The sequence below is a fragment of the Choristoneura fumiferana genome, chromosome Z (assembly GCF_025370935.1).
Source record: "Choristoneura fumiferana chromosome Z, NRCan_CFum_1, whole genome shotgun sequence".
Taxonomy (NCBI): domain Eukaryota; kingdom Metazoa; phylum Arthropoda; class Insecta; order Lepidoptera; family Tortricidae; genus Choristoneura; species Choristoneura fumiferana.
This window is the reverse complement of record NC_133472.1, coordinates 20,341,114-20,351,710: the sequence shown is the minus strand read 5'-3', so window position 1 is coordinate 20,351,710 and position 10,597 is coordinate 20,341,114. Positions and strand designations below refer to the sequence as shown.

At 36.1% G+C, this 10,597-nt stretch overlaps 1 protein-coding gene across 3 annotated transcripts in view; it reads left to right on the top strand.

The window, feature by feature from the left end:
* The first annotated feature begins 520 nt into the window (after positions 1–520).
* Positions 521–10,597, top strand: part of LOC141431071 (acetylcholinesterase-like) — a 79,670-nt gene continuing 69,593 nt past the window's right edge. For all 3 annotated transcript variants that reach the window (XM_074092072.1, XM_074092051.1, XM_074092061.1), the window contains exon 1: positions 521–629. The gene's annotated coding sequence lies outside the window, so the exon portion shown is untranslated. The remainder of the gene's footprint in view (positions 630–10,597) is intronic.

The window sequence follows — 10,597 nt, the reverse complement described above, 5'->3', positions numbered from 1 at the left end:
ACAGGGCCCACCCGGTATAATATTAGTAGGAAATCTTCCCAGGCTACATTATGTTCCACTGCTGGGCACAGGCTTCCTCTCAGAAGGAGAGGGCTTGGGCCATAGTTTCCACGAGGGCCACTGAGAGGTGTGTGAACCCACGATCCTGCTCTAGTAGGAAGTAGGATAACATAATCATAAATAGTAGATCGCGTTTCTGGCTGTCGCAATCCGAGCTAGAGACGCACAGGTTTTGCTGCTATGAGCCGTGACGGCAGGTATAAAACAATATAAACGTGGGAGACAAAATCTAATCAGTTGCACCTATGTATACTTGTACATTCCTAAAATGAAATGAGTGTCCGTTGTGGTGTTGCTTCAGATGAAATGCAATGCTCGGTTAAATGCTGGATGTCGATGGAAGCTTGTGTGCGGAGTGCGGAGCGAGTGGAGGGTCCACAATGCACGTTGTTTATCCGGCGGGACGCGGCGCGGGGCGCGGCGCGGGCGGCGGGGCTCCGGCCGGGCCCAGCCAGTCTGAGCCCGCCGCCGCCCGCTGCAGCCGCCCACGGCCGCGCGTCTCCTTCGGTCCTTACTACTAACTCTGACACTCCGACCTTCAATTCGAGAGAACGAGACATCAATATAAGGTTGGTGCTTTTTTCAAATTTGAAAGCGATGCGATCCTATTTTTCTTGACCAACTTTCCTCGATGCCCTGGTTTTTCGGACCTGATCGAAGGCTAGGAACTAATTGGTGATTAGCGCCCAAAATATTAAAGTAATAATCTTTGTTTGATAACACCAGTTTGAGGATAAATATCGAAATAAAAAGACAAGCTTTCCTGATTGGAGCAGTGCTCCCGGATGGCGTACACCTAGTTCATTATTTCAAAGCTTTCATCAATTAGTTCTTACACTAGTGCTTATCTTTTACACGAAAGCGTTTAAAGTCTTTGGAACAAGGTGAAGCAAAATATAAAACTCCTTTGTAATATATATAACTGAATGATGCTGAGATTACTATGCGAAATTATTATTAATTATTTTAAAATATGATTAGTAATCTACATATAATTAATTTGTATTAGTAGTAGCTGTATTTGTGTATAACTAACTAATATATTATTTTACTTATGATTGTTAATTTATTACGTAAGGCAATTTATTACCGTGCTCAACCTCGGCCCTATTTCATAGAACGAAAATGGAAATAGAAATTGTTAAGGAACAATAAGACTCTTAACAGGCGCTAACCCTCCACTGGCTCCTTACGTAATAAATAAACAGGTTTTGGTTTGCGGAGTAGCGAGGCAATTTGTTCCTATATACATATATCTAAAATATAGATCTTCACGAAGTATCTATCGCCTGTATCTATTTAATATGTAAACAAGGTGTTATTATCGTAATATGTAGCGATGTGATGAATAATATTTGGGTCGAGTGGGTTGTTAAGCGAGATGTGAGCGCGAGAAACGAGAAGAGTAAGAGAGAAGTGCAAGAGCAGTATGCTAGCACGTTGTTGACGAGAGGCGGCAGCGAGGCGGCGGCGTAACTGGGGTAATGGTGGCAGGCAATGCGTGTCTCACGCCCGCCGCCCGCCGCCCGCCGCCCGCCAGTGCGAGCGCGCGCTCACATTCCGTTGTAATTGTCCTGAAAGCCTCGACCTTGTACCCTGCTGTAAGTGATAGTCTCTGAAGCTTTTTCTTTATTCTCACAGAATGATGATCGATAACCATTGATAGTAAACATTATGTTGGATTGTTCAACGCTTTATTCTGAAAAAAAAAACAATAAAATCCAAAAAATATTTAAATCAATAAATATTTTGGAGATTGGATAACCTATGGTAGGTATGCTCAGATTGGTTCGTGACCCTGATTGTTAAAAGTTCCAAAACTTTTTAAAATTTGAACGTACACAGCACCTGATATCTATTCTTACTAATGTTGTAAATGTCAGTATGTTTGTTTACATATTTGTTACGCTTTCACTCTTAAAGTACTCAACCGGACGTGAAGAAATTTGGTATGGAGACACTTTGAGACCTTGAACAAAAGGACTTGATAAAAACTATATCTCGGAAATTTTTTTAGCTCCTGCGAGCTCGCGATAATCGAATTGTTAGCAGACGAAGTCGCGGGCAACAGCTAGTGTGATATATATTAACGTTTTTACCCTAGTAGGTAGTACTTAAGACACATTAATAATATACGTGGTCAAGTGCCCATGGTATTTACCCCAATTGCCGAATATAAAATTAAGTCATTCGATTGAAATTGCCCCATAGTATTGAATATTATTTAATACTATCTGTTACCTGCAACTCCGTCTGTGAAGAATCCGTTTCTCGCTATCTCGCAGGAACTATGCATTTTTTCGGGATAAAACTATCCTGTCTTTCCCAGGGTCTCAAACTAACTCCATACTAAATATCGTCGAAATCAGGCCAGCGTGAAGTCAACCGTGAAGATGCAATAGATAGACAGACAAACAGAGTTACTTTCACATTTATAATATCCAGTAGGAATCGCGCAATATTTCTAAATTAGTCTTTGCTAGGGATCGAACGCATACATGTGAATCCACTCATTTGTTGACAGGTGATGTGTGGGACGTATTGATCGGTTAAAGAAATTATGCAATCGCAGGTAATTACTTCAGCTGCAGGTGGCTTATATTATACGGTTAAATTATGTCGTGGTTGTTCAAGACCTTGATATTGGAGGTCGTACCAACTTGACCTTCGAGAGCAGGTTACCAGATCGACATACCGTAACTATCAATTTACTCGTAGGTATGAGAACAATACTCTAAGGGGCTGTTTCACCATCCATTGATAAGTGTTAACTGACGGTTAAATGTGATACCATCTCCGTCTATTCGAACAAAACAAATAGAGACGGCATCACATTTAACCGTCAGCTAACACTAATCAATGGATGGTGAAACAGCCCCTAAGTATCATTATAGTTTTAATCATTGTGTAGTTGTAGTTGCATAAGTATCAATATAGTTTTAAAAAATTTATTGAGGTGCCAGTCAAATTTCCAAATATCTATAGCTACTATAGCGCATCTCCAGATAAACACTACACAGCAGCTTGGAATGGGCTAGTATATGTAGACAAGTCCTTGCCCGCTGACTGATTGGGGCAACAATTGTCGCCGTAGTAATTTAAATGACTACGGGTAGGAATGAGATAGATTAAAAATTCCATTAATTTCTTCTACAAACAGTTACGTCCAGGTGTCAAAATAAGTGTTATGCATATATAGAGGGGGGGGGTGCCCACCCCAGGATGTTGAGCCACCGATTCAGTTCTATAACTTAGGCCAGAACCCCCCCCCCCTGAAAAAAACTCTACTTAATTAAATTTGTTTTTTATTCTCAAACATAGTTTTCAAGATATATCTGTTTCAAAGAATATCTACTTCTCAAAACCGCTGGTTGTTTCAAAAGATCCATTTCCCATAGAAACATCTACATAACGATCGGTGCTTACACCTACTGTAAGCGGATCTCTGTTAGGATATTATTGTTTGAACCCTAAATGTCTTAGTGTTTTAAAAATAGATTGATCGGAGTGGTGCCGGTGGTAAGTAAACAGTAAATAGACAAAAAAAAAACATTTGACCAAAACAGTTAGGGTTCAAACTCTTGCTAATATTACAATACAGTACAATACAATGACTCTTTATTGTACACCAGAAATAGTAAGCGATACAGAAAACAGGTACACAGAGACAAACTTACAAGATAAGCAATAGGCGGCCTTATCACTTAAGAGCCATCTCTTCCAGGCAACCTAATATAAACTAATACACAACTAACTTTACATGTTGACAAAATTGCGTCAAAAGCTTACAGAATGCTTGGCTATGTCTTCAGGCAGAGTAAAGATTTTAAGGATCCACGGACTCTAATCTTATTATACATGCATTCCTTAGATAGCATCTGGAATACGCGTCTGTACTTTAGAGTCCTCATTATTTTGTGCACATCTAAACTATTGAGCGCATACAACCAAATAAATTAAAGAACTGGTTGAAATTTAAGTATAAGTTTTTAACTGTGATGTTCTTGTGAGTCTGCAGTTGCGAAGGGAAAGGAAGGATCAAACGTTTTTATTTAAATTGTTAAACCACTCAATTGAATCGCAATATCTTTTAAGTCTAATCTCCTTTAGATGTCCTACCTTCCAAGCTCGATCTAACCACTTGTTTGCTGTTCCTTTCTATCGCTCAAAATATTTTAAAAATACATTTCTCAATAGAGTGTGACTAACCTACAACAGGAAATATTCACATGTTGATTTGTATTATGCATCTGAGCAAATTTGTTTCTACAATTAATGATATTAACGGAATTGAGTAGTAATAATAATTATATATTTTTTTTCTTCATTTTCTAATGACTGTAGTCGTTATGCAGTGGCATTGAATTGTTTTAGTAGTGTGATTCCTATTTATCTCTCTATCAATATGAGTTGTGTAATACCGTTGCATATATTCTTAATATCTTTATATTTACATCTTTAACTTTAATTTTATATCTAGTTAATCTCTCCTTTCTGAACTTATCTCTTAAACCTATTAGTGGGAACTGTTTTTGGCCGTTTGTTTCCCAATAAAGAAAAAAAAAACCGGTGTATCGCCCCTGAAGTTCATTGCGTAATTCCGGATATAAATACAACTTACTTTACACATATGATAAATTGTTTGGTACAGCTGATTATTTTAAATAAACGTGTTTTAATTATAAAAATGTTTTTTTACCTGTATATACGTGGACAATGTTATGATAAAATGACAAAGCACATAAAGTCGTCTATACATTATCTACAGGATAACTTTAAAGTGGTAAACAAAAATTAAAGTTACTAACTTGTTTTTTCACATACAACCTTATAGTGTAGGGTATCGTTGGATAGGCCTTTAAAACCATTAGGGGGTTGCTAAAACGATTTTTCTATTCAGTGATATGTTTGCAAAATATTCAACTTTAAAGTGCAAATTTTCATTAAAATCGAACGTCCCCCCCTCTAACATCTAAACCGGAGGGTGGAAAAATTTGAAAAAATTTAGGATGGTAGTACCTAACTATATCTTACAAGCAAAACTATAACAGTTAACTTTTCTTGAGAATTATTAGCAGCCTAAAGTATAAAATGTACCTAATATTCCGTACACAATATGAAATCCTTAGAAAAATATTACTTAATTTTTTCGTAATGGGTACGGTACCCTCGGGTATTTCGGACGTGTCCGCCACGCTCTTGGCCGGTTTTTTTTTCTAAAATATCAACATTTAGTAAATTGTTACATTGTTACTGCTTAGTTTTATTGAAAAGCAAAAAATTTAGTTACCTTTATCGAAAAACAGAGAATGCAGGGTGACAATTGAATAATTAAAGCATGTTGGGTTTGAATTGCAGCTTGCTAGCACTACATTTACGTCATAATTTGAGGGTCTGAAAAAATCCTAGTCACTGTTTTCGACCCGACCCTAATTAAATTTAGTTTCAAATAACTTTAATACTATATGAGAAAACAATTTGAATCGCAACTAGTAAGTCTGTGCAAATACACAACTAACTTGGAAGTAGGTAGGTACTTAAACACTCACAAACAATAAACTTGAATTGAAATGTCAGCTAATTTTATATCCATAATTGCAAAATGTCAAGCCCGACTACAACAATTTGTCCAATATGCTCTATTGTCTACCTCTCCATTCACTACAGACCTGCCTACAAGTAAGTATAATGGAAACAAACGAGTCTGTGGGACAACAACGTTATACAATTGCGGCCAGATAATGAGAAACAATTTGCTTTTACCTATACAATTGCGTTGTTATTTAAATGGCACAAAAGCGATGTCTCTGAAATGAGAGAGTGCCAAGATACATACGATACATAGATAGATAACTAAGTTGGGAAGGTGCGTAGTTCTTACTGTATATCTTTGCCCGCAACTTAGTCTGCGTCTTGCGGGACCTTTATAATTTTTTTGGACAAAATACTGCAGTTATAAACTTTCGCATTTCTTTCTCGTCTATTATCTTTTGGGACTTAATCAGTACTATTATTAATAGTTGCTTAAATTACCTGGACGTTTCGACCGTAGCGGTCGTAGTCACGAGCACTGAAGTCTAGAGCATCTCGTTCGTTTGTCCGCACTACTTACCTACTTTTTCAAATTATTGGCAATCGATTTTCTTGTTTTACTGGGACCTTAACATTTCGACACAGACACTCACAATATCTCGCGTTTTATCCGAAAATACATCTCAATGCCCACATTTGTCTATCACTTGATTCTATACAGAAGAGAGCTTATAAATACCCATCGCTCCTGCTAGAATTCCTGTAGCTACTGTACGTCCAGTGGAAATGATTTTGAAATTGTGAAAGCTCGTTACAATGATTTGGTCCAATAGATTGGTGGTTTGTTTGTGGTAATTGTAATAATTGATAATAGTTTATCTTACAACGTTAAATTAATGACGGGCAAAGGCCATAGTCGGGTTTTCATAGTAAGTCGGCCCTTACTTCAAATGGGCTTGGTTTTTTTTTGTGAGTACCTCTTATAGTGAAGAATATTTGTGCTGAGTATGAACATCCTACTTGTTTTTGACTTATGATTTTTGTAAGATTTCTTTTAATGTATTTTTTTTTCGGGATATATTCAAGCGATTTGCTTCAAATTTTGTAATGATGTTCTTTGTATAGATTTGCATCGCCACCCAAAAAACTAATATACTATGCTTGGTTTGGATAGGTATTTGACTAAATGTAAACAAACTTCAGCTGCCAGATTTGGTACATTCAAAAATATTAAACATTTTACTTACAAAGCATTGTAATACAAACTAGACTATTGTATTTTAATACAGAAATGTAAATGTTTAGATGGTTTAACGGCAGAATTTCCACATTTAAGACAGCAATTGACGTTGTTGAATACCTATCCAAACCAGGTAGGTATAGTTATCATAAAAAAAAGAAAAAAAATACCAAATAAAAAAGTATTTTTTTATGTGGTTGTGTAGTAGTGTCACCTCTAGATTTTCTTCTCGGAACTGACCATACATATATTGGCCTACTACTTGCCTAAATATCAAAAATTTCCAGGTGATACTTCCTATCAAAAATCAGCAATATGTGTGACCAAGTTCTGTATTCAATCGGTATTTTTCAGTATCGTATACAAACTGTTGTTGTTATAAGTTGTCATTAGCATTTTACTCACAAATACGATAATCGGATTAGAAAACTCAATAACAATAGAGGAGTTTGTACACATACGACAATGAAAAATAAGGTTTGAATACACATATTGCTGATTTTTGATAGGAATTACCTACCGTCTGGAAAAATTTGATATTTACGCAAGTAGTAGTAATGCTCTATTACGAGAAAAAAATCTAGACGTGTCACTACTTCACAACCACATAAAAAATGATTTTTTATTTGGTCTTTTTTTTTCTTTTTTCATATGATAACTAGTATAAGTTTTTTGGGTGGCGATCATCATGTTTTACACTAACTTCTGTCTAAATAACATGAAGAGGCCTTTTATTTTTACTATCTGTGAAATATTTACACATCATCGTATTTATTCATCATTGCCTGTGTCGGACACGACATGGAGGTCATCATATTCATCATAAGAGAAATAATTAGAATAAGAATGGATTTTTTATTAAAATCTTTTTCTTATAATTTTCTCTCCACACCTTATTTTACCTACCTGCTTATTTTTTGGATAGCTTATTATTGTGGTGTTCAATAGAGTCATTCTATTGTCTTATAAATGATACACTTTCAAATGATAATTTTCTTATGTCGAGGCTCGAGGTACCGCATTTCTGTATTAGTTTTGTGATTGTTGGTTTTTATTTATTCATATTACGGTTGAAGGTCAAGACACCAGTTTGTCAACGAGAACATTTACTGAGGCCAGATAACCTAATTCGATAACAGGCAGTCTAGAGGAATCGATGGGCTTCTCGAAAATGCGTGGACTACTGCTTAGTTCGTAAAAACACTAAAGAAAGCCAATTTTCTTCTGTTGCTTAAACCTGGCCCCTTGTTAAGTTTCTCATCTAAAAAAAATAACCGTAACTGTAGAATTGTAGCACTTTTAACTTTTGTGGTACAGTGGGCTGATCTAGTTGTCATAGTATGCTATCTTTACATCTTGACCTGAAACTCAGTACAAGCTTTCTATTTGCCAAAGGGCAACAGAAAGCTATATTTTGGATTTTTAAGAGCTAGGATATGTCACTTTCCAAAGTTCCAGTCAGAACTTACTAGGCAAATAACCAAAAACGCAACGCTAAATTTCATGAAGTCCCCGGATATATAAATAAATGTGTTAGCAGAGCCCTACTTCTAAGCATATTAAGTCCATGGGATCATATTAAACTAACATAAAAAATAAAGGGACTTCAAACAAAAATCTATTTTATCAATATCTAGATAATTGTTAGTAAAATATACGTAATATTTTAACTCACCAAACATGTTTAATAGGAAATAAAATTGTCCTGGAAACAAAATGTTGGTAAAAAAATCTGACATTGGTGGATTCACTTTTATTTCCCTTCTAATATTTTTTGAAATGGTACCTATAAATTAGGTACTCCACGCGCTATTACGTGCGCTTTTTTCTTGCGCTTCGAAGATAATTATTGTATGGTCCAAGTTGCCCGAAATAAATGGATTTATTATTATTATTATTACTAAGAAAACAACGATACCCCACTCGATGTATATGTTTATAGTTAAGTTTATGAACTTAACTATAAAAACATACATATCTATATAAGTAAAAATGAATTGCCGTAATGTATTGTACGCGCATAACTTCCAAACGACGGCACCTAATTAGATACCTAATTTTTCGTTATTGTCAGAACAAGGTTTGTGCGGAACAAAGTTTAAAGAAAAAGACTGGAACAGGGGCCAATCTGCAGGCAACACCTAGACTTAATAATAAAATATTTCATTACCACGCGTAGTAAATTGGATCTTTCTTTTTCACTCAGTTCCATGTCATCAATTAATGATGAGTTCTGGGATCCTCAATACAGGTTTAGCCTAGTTGGGAATCCACTATACGAGCACATGAAATTTCATATCCGAAAAAAACATGCACGAGTTACGTAGGTACAGTCAGCGTCATATAGTACGTAGCAGTCTAGATCACCAAATACTTGGAAATATACAAAATAGTCATTACCAGTTACTCAGTCAAAGCGGTCAAATTGTTCGAGACATCCATCTTGTACAAATATACCGGAGCACGCACGTTGCCAAACATTTTATAACATTCAAGCCGACATTAGTACCGTGTAGCAGCCAAAGTATCCAAAAGTATGGGACACCACAAATGATCCAGTTAGCTAGTCCTCATTAATACAATGTAAACGGTGTTCCATTTTCAGTCTCTTGGTGCCAACTTGGTGCAAAATGCACATGTTATTATTTAAAAGGAAACCCGTTAATCCGGAATTCTGACAATGTAAATAAAAATGTGAAAAAAGCCGTGTCAGGCCCCAAATGAAAGAGACGGAACGATCACTGACAAGTTGGTACTCTTTTCGGTGATTGTCAAGAACCAAAAAGTCGAATCTTATGCTTATGACGTGTTAATTTATTTCGCACTCAACTCGAGATTAAACCTTAAACCTTTTAAATAAAACTCAGTTTTCTAGTGTGTCTTTTGGATATTATGGCTGCTATGCTACCAGTGGTGATGAGCGTGCTCCGATTTATTTGTACACGATGGATGAGCAATTTGATCGCTTTGATTGGGTCAATGTTAATGACTATTTGGATGTTTACAAGTATTTGGTGATCTTGACTGCTACGTACTATATGACCCTGACTGTATTAAAGAGGACTAGCTAACTGGATCATTGGACCTTACACGGTATGTAATAAAGTCAATTTTCCTGTGGTGTCCCATACTTTTGGATATTTTGGCTGCTACGGTACTAATGTCGGCTTGAATGTTATAAAGTATTTGGCGACGTGCGTGCTCCGGTATATTTGTGCACGATGGATGTCTCGAACAATTTGACCGCTTTGACTGAGTCACTGGTAATGACTATTTTGTATGTTTCCAAGTATATGGTGATCTTGACTGCTACGTACTATATGACGCTGACTGTACATAGTACAAAATATCTTAATTCTATTCTAGCACATTAATAAAAAACAGAAAAGAAATATTGGGAGCAAGGCACGAGCCAGGAATCGAACCTGGATTTTCGATTTTTTCTATTCCGTTCTACTTAGTTACAAAAATTAGAAAGTAAAGGAGATGACCGATGTTTAGTACTTACTGTTAATACTTTTAACGTAACAAATAAACGTTTTAGTTCTCATCAAGACGCTTTTTTTCATGACTCCTGGGACAGATCTTAAAGCACTTTAGTATACAGTGTAGTGTATACAGTGTGTAATTAGCCCAAGGAGCATAACGCACTGTGTGATAAGTCTGGGCAGCACTTGGTCCAACTCCTATAAAAAAGTAGTCAATCTCCTTTTTGAAGTTTGTTAGTGAATTACAAAATATACACCTATCACTATAAGTGTACCG